General features: G+C 41.7%; 1 pseudogene across 1 annotated transcript in view; it reads right to left on the bottom strand.

Moving 5' to 3' along the window:
* Window positions 1-3,720: 3,720 nt before the first annotated feature.
* Window positions 3,721-23,462, bottom strand: part of LOC311106776 (ankyrin repeat and SOCS box protein 2-like) — a 36,093-nt pseudogene continuing 16,351 nt past the window's right edge. Inside the window, exon 9 of the transcript in view lies at window positions 3,721-3,869. The product of the transcript in view is annotated as an ankyrin repeat and SOCS box protein 2-like (transcript). The remainder of the gene's footprint in view (window positions 3,870-23,462) is intronic.

Raw genomic sequence — 23,462 nt, 5'->3', positions numbered from 1 at the left:
CTAACTGTAAGTCGCTCTGGATAAGAGCGTCTGCTAAATGACTATAATGTAAAGGAACGATATAAACTGTAACTTTTTGAGGGGTTCAAACTGGTTCAGAACTTTATTTTGCTGGTCAGAACAGTGTAACGGAATGAAAAAGATAATGGTTCTGTTCAGAATTAAACGATTGCAAAATAACGTAGGTTCCAACCCATGCAGTGTATTACTTATAATTACATATGTAGGATCTTAATTTGATCATCCTGTTGCAGGAGAACTTTCCAGGAAATGTAAAACTTGTAGTGTATTTAAGGTTTAAAAATGCTTTTGAAGTTTGTAATTTCCAGTTTTACATTTCAGACTTGATTTTCCCTTACGAAAAATGTGTCAACACTAACAAACATCTCCATTAATTATAATCCACATTTCCTGTTGCTGTCGATTATTTTCCTGCTGTAGCAAACTGGCTCAAATTAAGATCATACATCCTGTATTCTAAAATGCTCATTACCACTGATCCATGTTGGAATTTGTTTTTACACAACAAAAACAAAAAAAGTGCACCAAGGTTGCCAAATAACAATGTCAATGAAAATATGTCTTACCTTTCTACCAAGCTCTTACAGTTTTCCAAAAGCAAAATAAGTATTGAAGTTTCCCTCTCTGGTTAAACTCCCCCACTAAGACTTCTCCACTCCTCTGTCAGTAGAGGTTTCTGAGACTGGGCTTCTGATCCAGCCGTCTGGAATATTTCTGGAGGCTTCACATGATATCGATAGGGTAGTGGGCCAACTTTTCCTCTCCCCCCTTCATAGCTCAGCATTCTCCTGAGGGGGAGCTGGCCTAGTTTTCTTAAGAGTGACAGATATCACAGAACAACAAAGCAAATAGCTGGAACTCTTGGGAGTAATAGCGAAGAATCTCAAAGTGTGGAATCCCAAAACATGAATCATACAATTTGTGCATATTACAATAGAGTGATGTTGACTGACTGTGTTCAATGGAAACTGTGAGTAGTCCCAAGTACAGTGTGTTCAGGCTTGTAGTCCTCCTGTGCTAGGTCAGACTCTTGCTGCATCTGGGTCAGGTTTTGTTGTGGCAAGTTGGTGTGCCTTGTTCCTTATGTTGAGTGGTCTGGTATTGTGTTGTGTTACAGTCAATGTAATGGAAAGAGGTGTTAATTGCGGATGCCTATTCGTTATTTTTAGACAAACAAATCCATGGAAAAAGGGTCAGGTTTAACGACAAGGTTAACTTCTTCCCGTTTTGTTGGCAGGTCAATCTGCATCATGTGTTTGTTTAATTTTGATCCTAGTACACTTTACATTTATTTTCGTATGAGGGAAAGGTCACAGATACCCCACAGGCTGGATTCCAGAATACCAGCCACTACAGTTACAGTCATGTTATCAGTCTTTTAATACCCTGTTGAGTATAGAGCTTAGGGGTTAGTTCAGTACTAACCTCAGTACTAAGGTTAGGGGTTAGTTCAGTACTCTCATAAGAATTTGTTGTGATGCAGAACAAGCAATGAAAGGCTGTTCACAATTTATAGTTTTACCTACTGTATCAAAGTGGAAATATAAGTGTGAAAATGTGTATGCCTATTCTGAACTTTATTTTGTAAATTACATCAAAATAGAAAACAGCTAACTTGTCAGTTGCTGTTCACTTGAGTAAACTTACTTCTCCAAGTAGATATTGGATTTAAAGTTCACTTAACTTAATGTAAAGTGACAAAACAAATCTTACATAAACGTTAATTCAACATGTTATGTCTGTAACCAACATTTGCTAAAGCAATAATCCTGTCACACTATTTAGATGGACAGTCTCAGAGTTTCTTCTTCGACTACTATAAAAATACTTTTGACCAGCTGAAGCAAGTCACACAATTTTTCTTCAGGAAAATTCCCCTTTCTAGTAGGGGTGTGCTGAGTACTCGGACAAAACGAGTATGAGAATTTTTCGAATACGATTACGATACGACTAATTTTTGTAATTATACTTGATCGGGATTAAGTAATTTTCAGATGCCAGCATGCATCTCTCTGTCACTAAAACTGTGCTGCGCTGTGCAATCTAAATAACTAAATTGGCTAGTTTGGCTGTCTGTAAAGAAATGGACGGGGTGAAGGTTGAGCCTCTTGCCACGATTGGATTAGAACAAGCATCGTTCTCCCTCCCTCCCTCCCTCTCTCCCTCTCATTCCCCCCAACGTCTTTGTCATTATGACCTGAGCTAAACCCATGCTAATTTTTACAGAGCGACAGATCAGTAAAAAATAAAATGACAAATATATGGGGCAAGCGAATGACCTAAATCTGTGTCTGGAATAGGCCTGAATGCAGGCAGCAGTAGCCAGCCATGCATTATTTGTTTGCCTATTTCATTGATAATCGAATAGGACTAAGTAAATCGTGCACTTTCAGCTGTAAGGATAATTTCTTGGATTTGAACAATGTGTGAATGAGTGAAGGAACATAGAGATGCGCTCTGAGACTTAATCGGAATTATAATGAGGGATAATGGTTGGCATCCATGTTTGAAAGTTTACTTTATAGAAAGTATAAATATGTGTATAAATTGTTATATGAGTTGGGTAAAAGGTCAAATTCGTTCTTTGCCTGGCTACCCATTCACAGCGCTCCGGCCAAACGCCACTGCCACACTAAAGTTTCTTCTCCACGATGAGTCCTCCCCGACGACTTCTCGAATGCGAACACATTCAAACCGTTAATATCAAAGATCCACCACCATATTTTTCTGCTTATCCATCCTTATTTCTATGCCAAACTTCCACTGTTGTGCGTGGTCAAAGCGCTCAATTTTCATGTAATCTGACCGTAGCAGCAGTTCCAATCCAAGTGCCAATGCCGTTATGCAAACTCCAGGCGTTTACATTTGTTGGATTACATGAAAATAGAGCATTCTGCATCATCATGATGATGTGGCCGGTGACACATTGCTTCTTGAAAGTCCAATATCTTGAAAACTTGACTGCTGACATGGAAAACATTTTGGGACCGTATCAACAGTGGACTAATGAAAATAATACCAAAATATAGTTTTTGAGTGTAGTTTGCCTTTAAAACTTTATTTATACAGTGTTTGGTTTTGGTTTCAGACAGTGTATGGCTCTGCTTCAAGCAAGCACTGATGATAGCATTAGCATTACATGAGTCATAATAAATCTGTCAATACATTTGCAATATCCATCAATCATTTGACTTTTTTGTTTACTTTTCCCCCCCACATAAAACACTGAAATAGTTCCACCCACCTGTGGCAACAGACCTTTGTACACAATGCAATACCGAAATCACTATATTCAATTATAAAACGGATAGTTCCGGCCAAACAATCTAATTGCCTAAGAAGCATTCCAAGCTGTGCTATTTTCTCTGATACAGGCAACTTCATTGTACTTTAGTGTAAAAAAAACTCACTCAGAGGGTAAACAATTAATTTAGTAGTCCATAAGAGTCCATTTTGCTTTTGCTAACCAAACCCAAGTACCTACAAGTACATACATTTACACATAATTTACAATAGATTCATTCAAATGTTACTCCTGCCATTGTAATATCAATTCAAGCCTATTATGCAGTACACAACTGTGCAAAGAAGCATTCCCCCTTCATCTCAACTGGCTTACAATATACAAAACAATCACATTTATTGGAAATGAGTCACAGAATCTGTGGATTTAAGAGTCAACAGAATTAAAATAAATTCCTAGATATCCTGTGAATTTCCCTTTTTATAGTTGAGGAACTTGATTAGTCTTGGTGGGAGGGGCAGGGTGTCGATGTGCCTCAGTCTGGGGATTCCAACCTGCTGATGGATCTTCAGCCTGCACAACTGCATCAGTGAATGTGGTGGCACTGAAAGTGCAAAGAAGTTGCTTATTAACCCACATGAAAAAAAAAACTATAGTACTGTAGTATCCCAGCAAACGGGACCGTCTAAGGACATTCGGCAATGTTCCCATTAGGTCCCTTTAAGAGTTTTGGCAAGACGTTATCCCACTGACATTCTGAGAACGTTCTAGGAACATTAAAACATGACATTAACCTTGGGACGCTAAGAAGACGTTAAGTACAGGTTCCGGTATGGTCGCAGTATAACGTTATAATAAGGTATTTTTATGTCCATTAGGGAACGTTTCGAAAAGGTTCCTATTTGGTTCTGATAGGATGTTATCCATGGGACATTCAATGACTATAAGGGGACGTTTCATGATGGTCAAGGGGATGTCGCATGATGGTCCCAAGGGAACGTTCTATGGGGGACCTTTGTGTAGTTCCCTGAAAGTTACCAGGACATCACTAAGGACCATATCAGGACCTTTTCAGGACGTTCTCAGGATTTTAATTTTACTAGTCAATAGGATGTTGCATGATGGTCCAAAGGGAATGTTCTCTGGGGGACCTTTGTCTAGTTCCTTGTAAGTCACCAGGATATCGTTGAGGACCATGTTTGGACATTTGTAAGATGTTCTCAAGACATTTGTTTTACCAGTCGTCAGGACATCACGTGATGGTGTCCCAAACCACAAATAGTTAAAAAATATTTAATCAATGAAAATATGATTACATTTTAAATGATCACTTAGTACTGACTTTTCAATATAACCCCACATGGGATTTGAACTCACAATCTCTGTATTGGGATACAGTGATATTTTTGCTACGCCTCAAAGTCTGTAGTATTTGCAGTCAGAAGTCACCTACACAGTCATCACCTACCATTAAAAATGAAAAACTGTATTTTAAGTGAGAAGTAGGCATTGGTCTGAAGCCGAAAAAGAAAGGAAATTCACATGAGCAACACAATACCTACTCCACCCATGCTCTACCAAGGTTTTCTAGCACACAGCTTCGACCTACTACTGTAGCTATGTTCGTCAATTGTACTTCAAACTATGTGTAGGCAGGTTTCTTAGGATTCAAACATCTCAAACAGCCCAATTCATACTCTTCAGAGGGATAATAGACTTTACAGTGTCCTGCTATTTAAATCCCCAAACTTCCGGTCTCCAGGCGGTAACGCTAACCATTACGCTGCTAACCCTGTAGTAACCATGTAATCAGTATTGATTTAACTTTTATTCCTCTTGCTTGTTTTTTTCTTCTTTTCCTTTAAAACAGTTAATGTGTTAAAAACGGTCTCATTTATAACTAACCAAGTTAGCAGTAAGGCATTTTCTTTTGACTGAGCACTAGGATAAGAGCGTCTGCTAAATGACCAAAAAAAAAGAAAAAAGGTAGCACAAGCAAGCAATGAGATCCCACTAAGTATTTACCGACGGTCAGTGCTATCTTGAATCCTTGGCACGTCCCTACCCTAAACCCTAACCTTAACCCCTACCCTTTCCCTAACCCTAACCCTAACCTTTCCCTAACCCTAGTTTTGTCATACCTGGACTACTATCCAGTTGTGTGGTCAGATGCGGCAAAGAAGGACATAGGCAAATTGCAGTTGGTCCAAAACAAAGCAGCACATATTGCACTTAGATGTACATGGAGGGTGAATGTCAATGACATGCATGTCAATCTCTCCTGGCTCAAAGTTGAGGAGAGATTGACTGCTTCACTATTGGTCTTTGTGCGAGGTGTTAATGTGTTGAAGGTACCGAACTGTCTGTTCAAGCAGTTGGCACACAGTTTGGACACTCATCAGTACAACACAAGACATGCAACCAGAGGTCTCTTCACAGTCCCCAGGTCCAGAACAGAGGCTGGGAAACACACAGTATTAAATAGAGTCATGACTAAATGGAACTCTCTGCCACCCCAGGTAACTCAAGCTAGCAATAAAAACAGATAAAAAAAAAACACAGAAAAGAACACCTTACCGCACGACAGGGACTGTGAAGAGACACAGACATTTTAAAGCATTTTGTATTGTATTTTGCATTATATTATGTATTGTATTATGTATGTGATACGTGGTTGGGATACGACTGTGATATGTGGATGTCTCGCCTGGCTATCGTAAGATGAATGCACTAGCTGTGGGCTGCTCTGGATGGAAGCGTCTGCTGAATGGCTAAATTGTAACATAAACGTAGTTCTATGTACACTGAGTGTACAAAGCATTAGAAACACATTCCTAATATTGAGTTGCACCCCGTTTGCCCTCAGAACAGCCTCAATTCTTCGGGGCATGGACTCTACAAGGTGTCGAAAGCATCCCACAGGGATGCTGGCCCATGTTGACTCCAATGCTTCCCACAGTTGTGTCAAGTTGGCTGGATGTCCTTTGGGTGGTGGACCATTCTTGATACATGCGGGAAACTGTTGAGCATGAAAAACCCAGCAGCGTTGCAGTTCTTGACACACTCAAACCGGTGCGGCTGGTACCTACTACCGTACCCTGTTCAAAGACACTTAAATATTTTGTCTTGCCCATTCACCCTCTGAATGGCACACATACACAATCCATGTCTCAATTGTATCAAGGCTTAAAAATCCTTCTTTAACCTGTCTCCTCCCCTTCATCTACACTGATTGAAGTGGATTTAACAGGTGACATCAGTAAGGGATCATAGCTTTCACCTGGATTCACCTGGTCAGTCTATGTCATGGAAAGAGCAGGTGTTCCTAATGTTTTTCTTTAAAGACCCTAGAATTTCTAAGGAAACAGCTGGAGGCAGGGCTTTGTCTTATAGAGCTCCATTTTTTTGGAATGGTCGCCTATCCATGTGAGAGACGCAGACTCGGTCTTGACCTTTAAGTCTGGAGTGACTAACCACCCTTGCTGTCTCTGCCTGGCCGGCTCCCCTCTCTCCACTGGGATTCTCTGCCTCTGACCCTATTACGGGGATGAGTCACTGTCTTACTAGTGCTCTTCCATGCCATCCCTTGGAGGGGTGCGTCACGTCGTGCAAGGCTGTTTTCTCTATACTCGACTTGAGTGGGTTGAGTCACTGACGTGATCTTCCTGTCCGGTTTTGTGGAGGAGATCTTTGTGGGCTATACTCATTCTTGTCTCAGGGTAGTAAGTTGGTGGTCTGTTGATATCCCTCTAGTGGTGTGGGAGCTGTGTTTTGACAAAGTGGGTGGGGTTATATCCTGCCTGGTTGGCCCTGGCCGGGGATATCGTCAGACAGGGTGACAGTGTCCCCTGACCCTCCCCCTTTCGCAGCCTCCAGTATCTATGCTCCAATAGTCTATCTACTGGGAGGCTAGGGTCAGTCCGGCCTATCTGGTGAAATTGTCTTTATTCTCTCTCTCTCTCTCTCTCTCTCTCTCTCTCTCTCTCTCTCTCTCTCTCTCTCTCTCTCTCTCTCTCTCTCTCTCTCTCTCTCTCTCTCTCTCTCTCTCTCTCTCTCTCTCTCTCTCTCTCTCTCTCTCTCTCTCTCTCTCTCTCTCTCTCTCTCTCTCTCTCTCTCTCTCTCTCTCTCAAAAAATAATGAATATTAGGAGATGATTCCTAAACCGTACTGTGATGTTCATAGACCAGGCCCCTGGTCTATGAGCTTGAGGTGGTGGGCCGACATCCAAGCTGAGATATCTGTCAGGCACGCAGTGATGTGTGTCGACACCTGGGTGTCAGAAGGGGGAAAACAGACAAGCAGTTGAGTTTCATCCGCATAGCCATGATAGGAGAGACCATATGAGGATATGACGGAGCCAAGTGACTTGGTGTATAGAGAGAAGAGGGGAGGGCTTACAACCGAGCCCTGGGTGACACCAGTAGTGAGAGTACGTGGTGCAGACACAAATCCTATCCACGCACCTGGTAGGAGCGACCTGCCAGTAGGATGCAATCCAAGAGTGTGCAGAGCCTGAGACGCCCAGCACTGAGAGGGTGGAGAGGAGGATCTGATGATTCACAGTGTCGAAGGCAGCAGATAGATCTAGGAGGATGAGAACAGAGGAGAGAGAGTCAGCTTTGGCAGTCCGTAGAGCCTCTGTGACACAGAAAAGAGCAGTCTTGGTTGAGTGACCCGTCTTGAAGCCTGACTGGTTAGGTCAAGAAGATCATTCTGAGACAGCACAGTGAAGTATTTTAGAAAGAAAAGAAAGGATACCGGTCTGTAGTTTTTGACATCAGAAGAGTCGAGTGTTGGTTTCTTGAGGAGGGGAGCGGCTTGGGCCATTTTGAAGTCAGAGGGGACACAGCCAGTGGTCAGGCATGAGTTGATGAGGGAAGTGAGGAATGGGAGAAGGTGTCCAGAGACTGGACTGGAGGAGAGGATGGGGTTGAGCGGGCAGGTTGTCTGGTGGCCGGACCTCACTAGTCGCAGGATTTCATCTGGAGAGAGAGGGGAGAAAGAGGTCAAGGCATAGGGTAGTTCGGTGTGAGTGGGACCAGTGGACTCAATAGGCTGAGTGAATGAGGAGCGGATGTCGTCAACCTTCTTTTCAAAGTGGTTGACGAAGTTGTCCGCAGAGAGGGAGATGGGAGGAGGTGGAAGATTAAGGAGGTAGGAGAAGGTGGAAAATAGTTTCCTAGGGTTAGAGGCAGAAGCTTCACATTTAGAGTGATAGAACGTGGCTTTAGCAGCGGATACAGAGGAGGAGAAGATCGAGAGGAGGAGAGAGAAGTGGAAGAGAGAGAGCGAAGATTGCGACGTCACATGACCATCTGGGTAGGGGCTGAGTGGGTAGGGTTGGAGGAGAGAGAGACGGAAAAGGAAGCAAAGTAGTGATCAGAGACCTGAAGGGGGACTGCAGTGAGATTAGTAGGCGAACAACCTCTAGTAAAGATGAGGTCAAGCTTATTGCCTGCCTTGTGAGTGGGAGGTGACTGGGAAAGGGTGAGGTCAAAATATGCAAGGAGGGGAAAGAGAGTTTATTTTATTTTATTGAAGGCAGACGTCGGGAGATTGAAGTCGCCAAGTACAAAGAGCGATGAGCCATCGTCAGGAAATTAGTTTATAAAGGTGTCAAGCTCATTGAGGAACTCTCTAAGGGCACCTGGTGGGCGATAGATGACAACAATGTTAAGATTGAGTGGAGAAGTGACATTGACGACATGGAATTCAAATGAGGAGATGGACAGGTGAGAGAGGGAGAAAAAAATATCTCCAGAAATGAGTAGCCCTGTGCCACCACTGCGATGACCAGATGCTCTAGGACAGGGTTCTTCAATTCCGGTCCGAAACACTTCTGTTTTTTATTTCTACCTGGTAGTTAATTGCACTCACCTGGTGTCCCAGGTCTGAATTAGCCCCTGATTAGAAGGAGAGGATGAAAAACAGAGGTGTTTCGACCCTCCAGGACCGGAATTGAAGAACCCTGCTCTAGGACTATGAGAGAAAACATAGTCAGATGAAGAGAGAGCTGCTGTAGTAGCAGTGTTCTTTGGGGTGATCCATGTCTCCATCTGGGCAAAAAAGTAAAGGGACTAAAGTTCAGCATAAGCTGAGATGAACTCGGCGTTCATGACCGCAGATCGGCAGTTCCAAACGTTGCCAGAGGCCAGGAATTCCACATACACTATATAATATATACAAAAGTATGTGGACACCCCTTCAAATTAGCCCCCCCTGCTTCCCTCACTCGGATTGGATCAGACCGGGTTTGGATCGTACCAGGTCTATATGGAACGGGTCTAGTTGTAATTCGGTCCGTTCGGAGCGGGTCTCTATATATAAAACATTTATTTATGCATATCAGGTCCAGATGGGAAATCCCCAGGTCCATTTCGGAAAGGGTCCAACTTTTTGCACCCGTTAAGGCCTCTAATAGAAAACACACACATGGTTGCCAAATCTACAAAAGGTAAGATACTGAAGTGAGAGAGTGGTGTGGAGCCTTCCACTCTTTCCTTCCTTGAATAACTCAGCATAACTGTCTTTGTTTTGGCGATGGTCTTAGTTTTGAGACGAGACCGCCGCTGACACTGCCGCCGCTGAGAAAACAGGGGAGACTGAAGTACTAATACTAATTGCTAATTGCCTTGAAAGATGAAGAGCACACCTCCCGGTACTAATTGATGATTGCCTAGGAGAGCAGAAACCACCCCCTCCAGTACAGCAACTGATTACCAAAACAACAACAGTCACAAATTGCCCTGCCCCTTAGTCATGGTTGATCAAATCACATTTATTTATAAAGCCCTTTTTACATCAGCAGATGTCACAAAGTGCTTATACAGAAACCCAACCTAAAACCCCAAAGAGCAAGCAATGCAGATGTAGAAGCACAGTGGCTAGGAAAAACTCCCTAGAAAGGCAGGAACTTAGGAAGAAACCAAGAGAGGAACCAGGCTCTGAGGGGTGGCCAATCCTCTTCTGGCTATGCTGGTTGGAGATTATAAGAGTACATCGCCATTAAGGCCAGATTGTTCTTCATAGATGACCAGCATGGTCAAATAATAATCACAGTGGTTGTAGAGGATGCAACAGGTCAGTACCTCAGGAGTAAATGTCAGTTGGCTTTTCATAGCCGAGCATTCAGAGGTCGAGACAACAGGTGCAGTAGAGAGAGAGAGGGAGGGAGAGAAAGAGAGTTCGAAAACAGCAGGTCTGGGACAAGGTAGCACATCCGGTGAACAGGTCAGGGTTCCATAGCCACAGGCAGGCTCAGGTCCTCCGGGAGGGGAGGGAGAGAGATTTAGAGGGAGCATACTTAAATTCACAGAGGACACCAGATAAGACAGGAGAATTACAACAGATATAACAGACTGACCATAGCCCCCGGCACATAGCCTAATGCAGCATAGGTACTAGAGGCTGAGACGGGGGGGTCGGGGGACACTGTGGCCCCGTCCGACGATACACCCGGATAGGGCCAACCAGGCAGGATATAACCCCACCCACTTTGCCAAAGCTCAGCCCGCACACAACTAGAGTGATATAAAAATATATCAACAGACCACCAACTTACTACCCTGAGACAAGGCTGAGTATAGCCAACGAAGATCTCCTCCACCGCACAAGCCCGAGGGGGCGCGAAACCGGACAGGAAGATCACGTCAGTGACTCAACCCACTCAAGACACACTCCTCCTAGGGACGGCATGGAAGAGCAATGGTGTCAAAAGCGGCACTAAGGTCAAGGAGCACAAGGACAGATGCAAAGCCTTGGTCTGACGCCATTAAATGGTCATTTACCACCTTCACGAGTGCAGTCTCAGTACTACGATAGGGTCTAAAACCAGACTGAGGCATTTCGTATACATTATTTGTCTTCAGGAAGGCAGTGAGATGCTGCGCAACAGCCTTCTCAAAACATTTGAGAGGAATGGGAGATTCGATATAGGCCGATAGTTTTTACATTTTCCAGGTCAAGGTTTGGCTTTTTCAAGAGAGGCTTTATTACTGCCACTTTTAGTGAGTTTGGTAGACATCTGGAGGATAGGGAGCCATTTATTATGTTCAACATAGGAGGGCCAAGCACAGGAAGTACAGTTGAAGTTGGAAGTTTACATACACTTAGATTGGAGTGATTAAAACTAGTTTTTCAACCACTCCACAAATGTCTTGTTAACAAACTATAGTTTTGGCAAGTCGGTTAGGACATCTACTTTGTGCATGACACAAGTAATTTTTCCAACAATTGTTTACAGACAGATTATTTCACTTATAATTCACTGTATCACAATTCCAGTGGGTCAGAAGTTTATATACACTAAGTTGACTGTGCCTTTAAACAGCTTGGAAAATTCCAGAAAATTTTGTCATGGCTTTAGAAGCTTCTGATAGGCTAATTGACATAATTTGAGTCAATTGGAGGTGTACCTGTGGATGTATTTCAAGGCCTACCTTCAAACTCAGTGCCTCTTTGATTGACATCAATTTTGTAGACCAAAATTGTAGACCTCCACAAGTCTGGTTCATCCTTGGAAGCAATTTCCAAATGCCTGAAGGTACCACGTTCATCTGTACAAACAATAGTACGCAAGTATAAACACCATGGGACCACGCAGCCGTCATACCGCTCAGGAAGGAGACGCATTCTGTCTCCTAGAGATGAACGTACTTTGGTGCGAAAAGGGCAAATCAATCCCAGAACAACAGCAAAGGACCCTGTGAAGATGCTGGAGTAAACCGGTACAAAATTATCTATATCCACAGTAAAACGAGTCCTATATCAACATAACCTGAAAGGCCGCTCAGCAAGGAAGAAGCCACTGCTCCAAAACCGCCATAAAAAGCCAGACTACGGTTTGCAACTGCACATGGGGACAAAGATCTTACTTTTTTGGAGAAATGTCCTCTGGTCTGATGAAACACAAATAGAACTGTTTGGCCATAATGACCATCGTTATGTTTGGAGGAAAAAGGTTAATGCTTGCAAGCCGAAGAACACCATCCCAACCGTGAAGCACTGGGGTGGCAGCATCATGCTGTGAGGGTGCTTTGCTGCAGGAGGGACTGGTGCACTTCACAAAATAGATGGCATCATGAGGAAGGACAATTATGTGGATATATTGAAGCAACATCTCAAGACATCAGTCAGGAAGTTAAAGCTTGGTCGCAAATGGGTCTTCCAAATGGACAATGACCCCAAGCATACTTCCAAAGTTGTGGCAAAATGGCTTAAGGACAACAAAGTAAAGGTATTGGAGTGGCCATCACAAAGCCCTGACCTCAATCCTATAGAACATTTGTGGGCAGAACTGAAAAAGCGTGTGCGAGCAAGGAGGCCTACAAACCTGACTCAGTTACACCAGCTTTGTCAGGAGGAATGGACCAAAATTCACCCAACTTATTGTGGGAATCTTGTGGAAGGCTACCCGAAACGTTTGACCCAAGTTAAACAATTTAAAGGCAATGCTACCAAATACTAATTGAGTGTATGTAAACATCTGACCCACTGGGAATGTGATGAAAGAAATAAAAGCTGAAATAAATCATTCTCTCTACTATTATTCTGACATTTCACATTCCTAAAATAAAGTGGTGATCCTAACTGACCTAAGACAGGAACTTTTTACTAGGATTAAATGTCAGGAATTGTGAAAAACTGAGTTTAAAATGTATGTACGTGAGGTGTACGTAAACGTCCGACTTCAACTGTAGCTCTTTCAGTAGTTTAGTTGGAATAGGGTCCAGTATGCAGCTTGAAGGTTTAGAGGCCATAACTATTATTATTATTATTATTATTATTATTATTTTTGTTGTTGTATTTTACCCCCCTTTTCTCCTTAATTTCGATCATGTCTCATCGTTGCAACTCCCCAACGGGCTCAGGAGGCGAATGTCGAGTCATGCGTCCTCCGAAACATGACCCGCCAAACCGCGCTTCTTAACACCCGCCCGCTTAACCCGGAAGCCAGCCGCACCAATGTGTCAGAGGAAACACCGTCCAACTGATGACCGAGGTCAGCCTGCAGGCGCCCGACTAACTTATTCCTTGCCACCCACTCTGAAACTAACTGTAGCTCTTTGTTAAGTGTTGCAGTCATTTCAGTCGCTGTAGTAGCTGACATATATAGTGTTTAGTCATCTGCATACATAGACACTCTGGCTTTACTCAAAGCCAGTGGCATGTCATTAGTAAAGATTGAAAAAAATTATGGGCCTAGACAGCTGCCCTGGGGAATTCCTGATTCTACCTGGATTATGTTGGAGAGGCTTCCATTAAAGAACACCCTCTGTGTTCTGTTAGACAGGTAACTCTGTATCCACAATATAGCAGGTGGAGTAAAGCCATAACACATACGTTTTTTCCAGCAGCAGACTATGATTGATAATGTCAGAAGCCGCACTGAAGTCTAACAAAACAGCCCCCACAATCGTTTTATCATCAATTTCTCTCAGCCAATCATCAGCCATTTGTGTAAGTGCTGTGCATGTTGAATACTGAAAGTTTGTTGTCAATTTGTTTACTGTGAAATAGCATTGTATCTGGTCAAACACCATTTTTTCCAATAGTTTACTAAGGGTTGGTAACAGGCTAATTGGTCAGCTATTTGAGCCAGTAAAGGGGGCTTTACTATTCTTAGGTAGCGGAATGACTTTTGCTTCCCTCCAAGCCTGGAGGTACACATATTCTAGTAGGCTTAAATTGAAAATATGGCAAATAGGTGTGGCAATATCGTCCGCTATTATCCTCAGTAATTTTACATCCAAGTTGTCAGACCCCGGTGGCTTGTCATTGTTAATAGATAACAATAATTATTTCACCTCTTCCACACTCACTTTACTGAATTAAAAATTACAATGCTTGTCTTTCATAATTTGGTCAGATATAATTGGATGTGTAGTGTCAGCAATTGTTGCTGGCATGTCATGACTTAGTTTGCTAATCTTGCCAATGAAAAAATTATTAAAGTAGTTGGCAATATCAGTTGGTTTTGTGATAAATGAGCCATCTGATTCAATGAATGATGGAGCTGAGTTTGCCTTTTTTCCAAAAATGTCACTTAAAATAAGGCGTTCCAAAGTTTTTTACTATCATTCTTTATGTCATTTATCTTTGTTTCATGGTGTAGTTTCTTCTTCTTTTTATTCAGTTTAGTCACATGATTTCTCAATTTGCATATGTTTGCCAATCGGTTGTGCAGCCAGACTTATTTGCCATTCCTTTTGTCTAATCCCTCTCAACCATACACTTTTTAAATTCCTCATCAATCCATGGGGATTTAACCGTTTTTACAGTCATTTTCTTAATGGGTGCATGCTTATTAGTAACTGGAATAAGCAGGTGCAGTGTCTGTTTGCTCCTCATTACACACCACGGACCAACATATATTCTTTACATCAACAACATAGGAATCACTACAAAACGTATTGTATGACCTCTTATACACAATATTAGGCCCAGCCTTTGGAACTTTGGTTTTCCTGGATTTGGATACTGCTTTCAAACAAATCTCTGCAGCATTAGTAAAGATATGATCAATACATGTTGATGATTTAATTCCTGTACTGTTTGTAACCACCCTGGTAGGTTGACTGATAACCTGAACCAGGTTGCAGGTACTGGTTACAGTTTGAAGCTTTCTCTTGAGTGGGCAGTCTGATGAAAGCCAGTCAATATTTAAATCACCCAGAAAGTATACCTCTATATTGATATCACATACATTATCAAGCATTTCACACATGTTATCCAGATACTGACTGTTAGCACTTGGTGGTCTATAGCAGATTCCCACCAGAATTGGCTTTAGGTGAGGCAGATGAACCTGTAGCCATATTACTTCAACAGTACTTAACATGAGATCCTCTCTAATCTTCACGGGAATGTGGTTCTGAATATAAACAGGAACACCTCCACTATTGGCATTTCTATCTTTTCCCTAAATGTTATAACCCTGTGTTGCTACCACTGTATCATAATAATAATAATAATATGCCATTTAGCAGACGCTTTTATCCAAAGCGACTTACAGTCATGTGTGCATACATTTTTACGTATGGGTGGTCCCGGGGATCGAACCCACTACCCTGGCGTTACAAGCGCCATGCTCTACCAATTGAGCTACAGAGGACCACATCATCAAAGGTATTATCTAAGTGAGTTTCAGAGATAGTCAGAATATGAATGTCATCTGTTACTAGCAAATTATTGATTTCATGAACCTTGTTTCTTAAGCTACATATGTTCATGTGGGCTATTTTGAGCACTTTTCTTCTGGGATGCTTACTTGTTTTTATTGCTTTACTGGGAAGCTTAGCAGCAGTAGATGTGCTCATGTTCTTTATGTTAGTGCAGGGTGAGCTGCACACAGTGGACTGCCTCCTCGGGCACACCGGCTCAGTGCTAACAGTATAAATCTGGTTCCAAGGCACATGATCGCTGCACACAACAGCTGCAGGATCAGCAGAGGCACCCAGGGCAGCTAGAGGGACACAAACCAGGTTACCCCTGATGTAATGTGCATTTGCTGAAGCATTCTGACAACTCTGCGTCACAATGGTAGGGATGAGCTGGGCTTGGGTCATTGCTAAGTCATTGTCTCAATGCAGCCTTATAATGCTGTGAAAGGATCCAGGAACCCAAATGATTTGGGTGGATCCCATCCTCCTTATAAAACGTGTTTTGTTTCCAAAAGGTATCGAAATTGTCAACAAAAGTTACACCCATTGAGCTGCAATAATCATGAAGCTAGTTGTGAAGAGCAAGAATCCTGCCAAAGCATTCAATGCCACGATTCAGAGAGGGCACAGGGCCAGATATTATGTTTTTTTTGTTAGTCGGATAACGACAAATGACAAGGCGGAGATGCATCCAACAAGAGCGAAAGCCATCCAGCCACCGGTGTAAAAAATGTAAATATTCCACTCTGCGTTTTCCCCAGTTTCTTAAGTAGGCTGGCGACCTGCGGGATCAAGGAAGCCACCTCAAGCCTATAATCTTCGGCAAGTAAACAATTGCCGCATTGGAACGCTGAGTGATCCGGTTTGTCCCGAAACAAAGCGTAATAGATACAGCTCCTACAGCGCTGGAACCGTTCATTTAGTTCTCCAGACAAAGAGGGCTCCATTGCAAAACTCATCTGGTACCAACTTCGTTAGCTTGATGGCAGGCAGCTTAGCGTCTCTGTCAAGCAGGCTTCAACCTGTCTCTTAAGCGGGATTCTGGGACAAGAAATAGCGGTCCTAGCTGTTAAAAGCTAACCGCGTCGTGGAATCCATGCAAAAACAAGTTCTGTATTCATATTTATGAATAGCGTTTTTGTTTTAATCAAAAATAACAAACCAAGTGTTTTCCAGCATACAATGTTCAGCTGCGCACTCTGATGACGTGAGGAATGAAGTCTGATATCTGATTCTACAGAATAATACCCCTCATGCTTTGCAAGTGTTTGTTTTTTACATTTACATTTTGGTCATTCAGTAGACGCTCTTATCCAGAGCGACTTACAGCCGGTGCATTCAACTAAGGTGGATAAACAACAACATATCACACTCATAGCAAGAACAAATTATTCTGTAACAGTTACTGAGAATGTTATTGTAGTTGAAGTGATGTGTTTGTTTATTCTGTAGGCTGGACTACTTTGAACAACATTGCTGCCAGTTTTAAAGCTTTTGAAAAAGCTAAGTGCATGTGACAGATGGGAGCAATAATAAATATTCTGCTGCAGTCTTCAGTTAGCTCCTCTTCAGTAGTGATGGGAAACCAAGGCTTTCTGAAGTCTTCAGCGCTTTCACCAAGTGGTGCTGAAAAATTGTTAATTACTCAGAGCTTCATTATCTGTTCACAATGCACATTAGTAACATATAATAGATATGGAGATTTGAAAGAAGGAAGAAGTGGGAGTTTTGTTTTTGTCAATGTACTATTTTTATTTGGGTAGATTAACTTAGTTTTCCTTATCACGTACGGATTTTCTTTTTACCTTGTTTTTTCAAACCGTCCAGTTGGTGGCGGCAATACACCTTTTTGGGTTGTAGTCTGCAATAAACCCCACAGAAGAAGAATAAGAAGTGCACGTCAGAGCAAAAATTAGACAGTGCATGTCAGAGCAGATCTCCAAGAGAGAATTGTGATGAGGCATATATCTGGGAAGGGTATAAAACAATTTCTAGAGTGTTGAAAGTTTCCAAGAGCACATTGGTCTCCATCATAAAAAATATGGAACTACCCAGACTCTGACTAGAGCTGGCTGTCCGACCAAACTGAGCAACCGGGCAAGAAGGAACTTGGTCAGGGAGGTGACCAAGAACCCAATGACCCCTCTGACAGAACTACAGAGTTCCTTGGCTGAGAAGGGAGAACCTGCCAGAAGGACAACAGTTTCTACAGCACTTCACCAATCTGGGCTTTATGGGAGAGTGGCCAGACGGAAGCCACTCCTGAGAGAGGACGACTGCACCGTATTGAGGGGAGGATGGATGGGGCCATGTATCGTGAGATCTTGGCCAACAACCTCCTTCCCTCGTGGCTGGGTCTTCCAGCATGACAACGACCCGAAACACACAGCCATGGCAACTAAGGAGTGGCTCCGTAAGAAGCATCTCAAGGTCCTGGAGTGGCCTAGCCAGTCTCCAGACCTGAACCCAATAGAAAATCTTTGGAGGGAGCTGAAAGTCCATATTGCCCATCGACAGCCCCGAAACCTGAAGGATCTGGAGAAGGTCTGTATGGAGGAGTGGGCCAAAATCCCTGCTGCAGTGTGTGCAAACCTGGTCAAGACCTACAGGAAACGTATATCTCTGTATTTGCTAACAAAGGTTTCTATACCAAATATTAAGTTCTGCTTTTCTGATGTATCAAATACTTATGTCATGCAATAAAATGCAAATGAATTACTTAAAAATCATACAATGTGATTTTCTGGATATTTGTTTTAGATTCCGTCTCTCACAGTTGAAGTGACCTGTGATAAAAATACAAGACCCCTACATGCTTTGTAAGTAGGAAAACCTGCAAAATCGGCAGTGTATCAAATACTTGTTCTCCCCACTGTATTTCAAGGCCTACCTTCAAACTCAGTGCTTCTTTGCTTGACATCATGGGAAAATCAAAAGAAATCAGCCAAGACCTCAGAAAAAAAGTGTAGACCTCCACAAGTCTGGTTCATCCTTGGGAGCAATTTCCAAATGCCTGAAGGTACCACGTTCATCTGTACAAACAATAGTATGCAAGTATAAACACCATGGGACCACGCAGCCATCATACCGCTCAGGAAGGAGACGCGTTCTGTCTTCTAGAGATGAGCGTACTTTGGTGCGAAAAGTGCAAATCCATCCCAGAACAACAGCAAAGGACCTTGTGAAGATGCTGGAGGGAACAGGTACAAAAGTATCTATATCCACAGTAAAATTAGTCCTATATCGACATAACCTGAAAAGCCGCTCAGCAAGGAAGAAGCCACTGCTCCAAAACCGCCATAAAAAAAACAGACTACGGTTTGCAACTGCATATGGGGACAAAGATCGTACTTTTTGGAGAAATGTCCTCCAGTCTGATAAAACACAAATCGAACTGTTTGGCCATAATGACCATCGTTATGTTTGGAGGAAAAATGGGAAGGCTTGCAAGCCGAAGAACACCATCCCAACCGTGAAGCACAGGGGTGGCAGCATCATTCTGTGGGGGTGCTTTGCTGCAGGAGGGACTGGTGCACTTCACAAAATAGATGGCATCATGAGGAAGGAAAATTATGTGGATATATTGAAGCAACATCTCAAGACATCAGACAGGAAGTTAAAGCTTGGTCGCAAATGGGTCTTCCAAATGTACAATGACCCCAAGCATACTTCCAAAGTTGTGGCAAAATGGCTTAAGGACAACAAAGTAAAGGTATTGGAGTGGCCATCACAAAGCCCTGACCTCAATCCTATAGAAAATGTGTGGGCAGAACTGAAAAAGCGTGTGTGAGCAAGGATGCCTAAAAACCTGACTCAGTTACACCAGCTCTGTCAAGAGGAATGGGCCAAAATTCACCCAACTTATTGTGGGAAGCTTGTGTAAGACTACCAGAAACGTTTGACCCAATTAAACAATTTAAAGGCAATGCTACCAAATACTAATTGAGTGTATGTAAACTTCTGACCCACTGGGAATGTGATGAAAGAAAGAAAAGCTGAAATAAATCATTCTCTCTACTATTATTCTGACATTTCACATTCTTAAAATAAAGTGGTGATCTTAACTGACCTAAGACAGGGAATTCTTACCAGGATTAAATGTCAGGAATTGTGAAAAACTGAGTTTAAATGTATTTGGCTAAGGTGTATGTAAACTTCTGACTTCAACTGTATATATATATATACATACACACACATACACATACATATCCTTTAAAAACATATATTTCCCTTCATTACTTTCCAACCCCACCACCCCTTCCCTAATTGGAGTAAACTAGTGAACAACAATGCTTAGGCCTCTACTTCCAGTTTATACATACTACAGTGGGGAAAAAAAGTATTTAGTCAGCCACCAATTGTGCAAGTTCTCCCACTTAAAAAGATGAGAGAGGCCTGTAATTTTCATCATAGGTACACGTCAACTATGACAGACAAAATGAGAAAAAAAAATCCAGAAAATCACATTGTAGGATTTTTTATGAATTTATTTGCAAATTATGGTGGAAAATAAGTATTTGGTCAATAACAAAAGTTTCTCAATACTTTGTTATATACCCTTTGTTGGCAATGACACAGGTCAAACGTTTTCTGTAAGTCTTCACAAGGTTTTCACACACTGTTGCTGGTATTTTGGCCCATTCCTCCATGCAGATCTCCTCTAGAGCAGTGATGTTTTGGGGCTGTCGCTGGGCAACACAGACTTTCAACTCCCTCCAAAGATTTTCTATGGGGTTGAGATCTGGAGACTGGCTAGGCCACTCCAGGACCTTGAAATGCTTCTTACGAAGCCACTCCTTCGTTGCCCGGGCGGTGTGTTTGGGATCATTGTCATGCTGAAAGACCCAGCCACGTTTCATCTTCAATACCCTTGTTGATGGAAGGAGGTTTTCACTCAAAATCTCACGATACATGGCCCCATTCATTCTTTCCTTTACACGGATCAGTCGTCCTGGTCCCTTTGCAGAAAAACAGCCCCAAAGCATGATGTTTCCACCCCCATGCTTCACAGTAGGTATGGTGTTCTTTGGATGCAACTCAGCATTCTTTGTCCTCCAAACACGACGAGTTGAGTTTTTACCAAAAAGTTATATTTTGGTTTTATCTGACCATATGACATTCCCCCAATCCTCTTCTGGATCATCCAAATGCACTCTAGCAAACTTCAGACGGGCCTGGACATGTACTGGCTTAAGCAGGGGGACACGTCTATCACTGCAGGATTTGAGTCCCTGGCGGCGTAGTGTGTTACTGATGGTAGGCTTTGTTACTTTGGTCCCAGCTCTCTGCAGGTCATTCACTAGGTCCCCCCGTGTGGTTCTGGGATTTTTGCTCACCGTTCTTGTGATCATTTTGACCCCACGGGGTGAGATCTTGCGTGGAGCCCCAGATCGAGGGAGATTATCAGTGGTCTTGTATGTCTTCCATTTCCTAACAATTGCTCCCACAGTTGATTTCTTCAAACCAAGCTGCTTACCTATTGCAGATTCAGTCTTCCCAGCCTGGTGCAGGTCTACAATTTTGTTTCTGGTGTCCTTTGACAGCTCTTTGGTCTTGGCCATAGTGGAGTTTGGAGTGTGACTGTTTGAGGTTGTGGACAGGTGTCTTTTATACTGATAACAAGTTCAAACAGGTGCCATTAATACAGGTAACGAGTGGAGGACAGAGGAGCCTCTTAAAGAAGAAGTTACAGGTCTGTGAGAGCCAGAAATCTTGCTTGTTTGTAGGTGACCAAATACTTATTTTCCACCATAATTTGCAAATAAATTCATTAAAAATCCTACAATGTGATTTTCTGGATTTTTTTTCTCAATTTGTCTGTCATAGTTGACGTGTACCTATGATGAAAATTACAGGCCTCTCTCATCTTTTTAAGTGGGAGAACTTGCACAATTGGTGGCTGACTAAATACTTTTTTCCCCCACTGTATATACATTTTATGGACACAGTCAATTTTACAATAATTCTATTTTGTTTGTTTTTACTACTGAACTTCCTCAACCTCTCCTATCAATTTCATGATGTCCATCCGGTTTGCTTCTATATGCCATATCTTTCTAACTGTGCTCTTTCACAAAAGCTCTCAACCTATAACCTATATACTTATTATGGACACAGTATGCTATACATTAGTTATCTTGTTATTAGTTGTTGTTAGTTGTTATTTGTCCCATCCTTCAACTCCATTCAACACCACCCATCTATCTCTTAACACCATCCATATTGGATTTCTATTTTCCATATATTTTTCAACTGTACTGTGATGTTTTACAAAAGTTCTGAACCTTTCTATTCTCATTGTTTCTACAGATTGTAAATTGAAAATAAACATTTTTGCTAAAAGTATTATTATATTATTGATCGATTGACTATGACTTTTCAGATCACCCAGTAGTGCTATCTGCAGGGTTAGCTCCAGGTAAATATTGCAATCCTTTAGCCATTCCTGGACCTGTGTCCAAAAACAAGCTACAAATGGACAGTACCAAAACAAATGATCTAATGATTCTGTCTCTTCTTAGCAAAATCTGCAGAGCTGGGAAGATTGTATCCCCCATATAAATAACATTATATTGGTAGCAAGAATTTTATATAATAATTTAAATTGAAATATTCTATGTTTTGAATCCGGCGTCGTTTTGCGTGTCAGTTCATAAACACTATGCCATGGAATCGGTACGTCCAAAATCTCTTCCCAACTATTTTGCAATCTATATGGGACGGCTGTCAAACCTTTGGTCCTTAAATTAAACTGGTGTACTTTTTTATTTATCACAATTTTCTTTAACCAATTTTGTTCTTTAATGCAGGGCCGACAGACATGTTCCTTACTTTTTCCCCCTTCCACTTTTCTCTTCCATTTTTACGGTAATGATGCAATTATCTGGTTGTAATTTTGGGTAGAGCAGACATTTCCATATGTTTTGGTTAGCTGCATGTGTGACATAACTCCACCAGTCCTACCTATGATATCATTTACGAAGATTATACCTTTTTTTAAACATTTTGTCAAACATTTTTTAAAATCAATTAGTATAATTGAGTTTAACCACAATATTTGTTGCATTATTTGTTCTATCGTTTCCGGAGGATTAAATTAAAATTGCAACCAAATTTCTATGGCTTGTTTTAGAAATAGGGATATTTGGGAGATTATTTCCTTTTCAAATAACTGAAAGTGAGAGGTTGTAATCTGAATAAAGGGAAAAAGGCCATTCTTGAACATTGGGTGAGACAATCTTACTAATTTGGTAGAGAACCAGTTCGGATTTAAGTATAACTTTTGTATGACTGAAGCTTTTAGTGATAGGTCTAATGCTTTAATATTTAATAATTTCTGTCCTCAGAATTCATATTCATTATATAAATAGGCCCATTTAATTTTGTCTGGCTTGCCGTTCCAAATCAAATTGAATATTTTTTTCTCATAATTTCAAAAAAACTGTTCGCTAGGCGTAGGCAAGACCATAATCAAATAGGTAAACTGGGATAATACTAAACAGTTAATCAGGGTGATTTTTCCACAAATTGACAGGTATTTACCTTTCCATGGTAGCAAGATCTTATCTATTTTTGCTAACTTTCTATTAAAATGTATTGGAGTGAGATCATTTATTTCATTTGGGATATGTATTCCGAGTATATCCACATCACCATCAGACCATTTTATTGGTAAACTACATGGTATTGTAAATGTTTAATTTTTTAGTGATCCAATTCGTAATATAGTACATTTATCATAATTTGGTTGTAATCCAGAGAGGTTAGAAAATGTATCTAGATCCTCTATGAGGCTGTGGAGGGATTCTAGTTGTGGATTTAAAAGAAAACATGAATCATCAGCGTACAATGACACCTTTGTTTTTAAGCAGTGGATTTCTAAACCCTTGATATTATTGTTGGATCTGATTTAATAGCTAACATCTCGATGGCCATAATAAATAGATATGCCGATAGTAGACAACCTTGTTTCACTCCTCTTGACAGTTTAAAACTTTCTGAGAAATAGCCATTATTTACTATTTTACACCTAGGGT

The sequence above is a fragment of the Coregonus lavaretus genome (assembly GCF_964263955.1).
Source record: "Coregonus lavaretus genome assembly, chromosome: 31".
NCBI classification, from domain to species: domain Eukaryota; kingdom Metazoa; phylum Chordata; class Actinopteri; order Salmoniformes; family Salmonidae; genus Coregonus; species Coregonus lavaretus.
The sequence above is the reverse complement of the archived record's forward strand: the minus strand, read 5'-3'. Positions and strand labels throughout refer to the sequence as shown.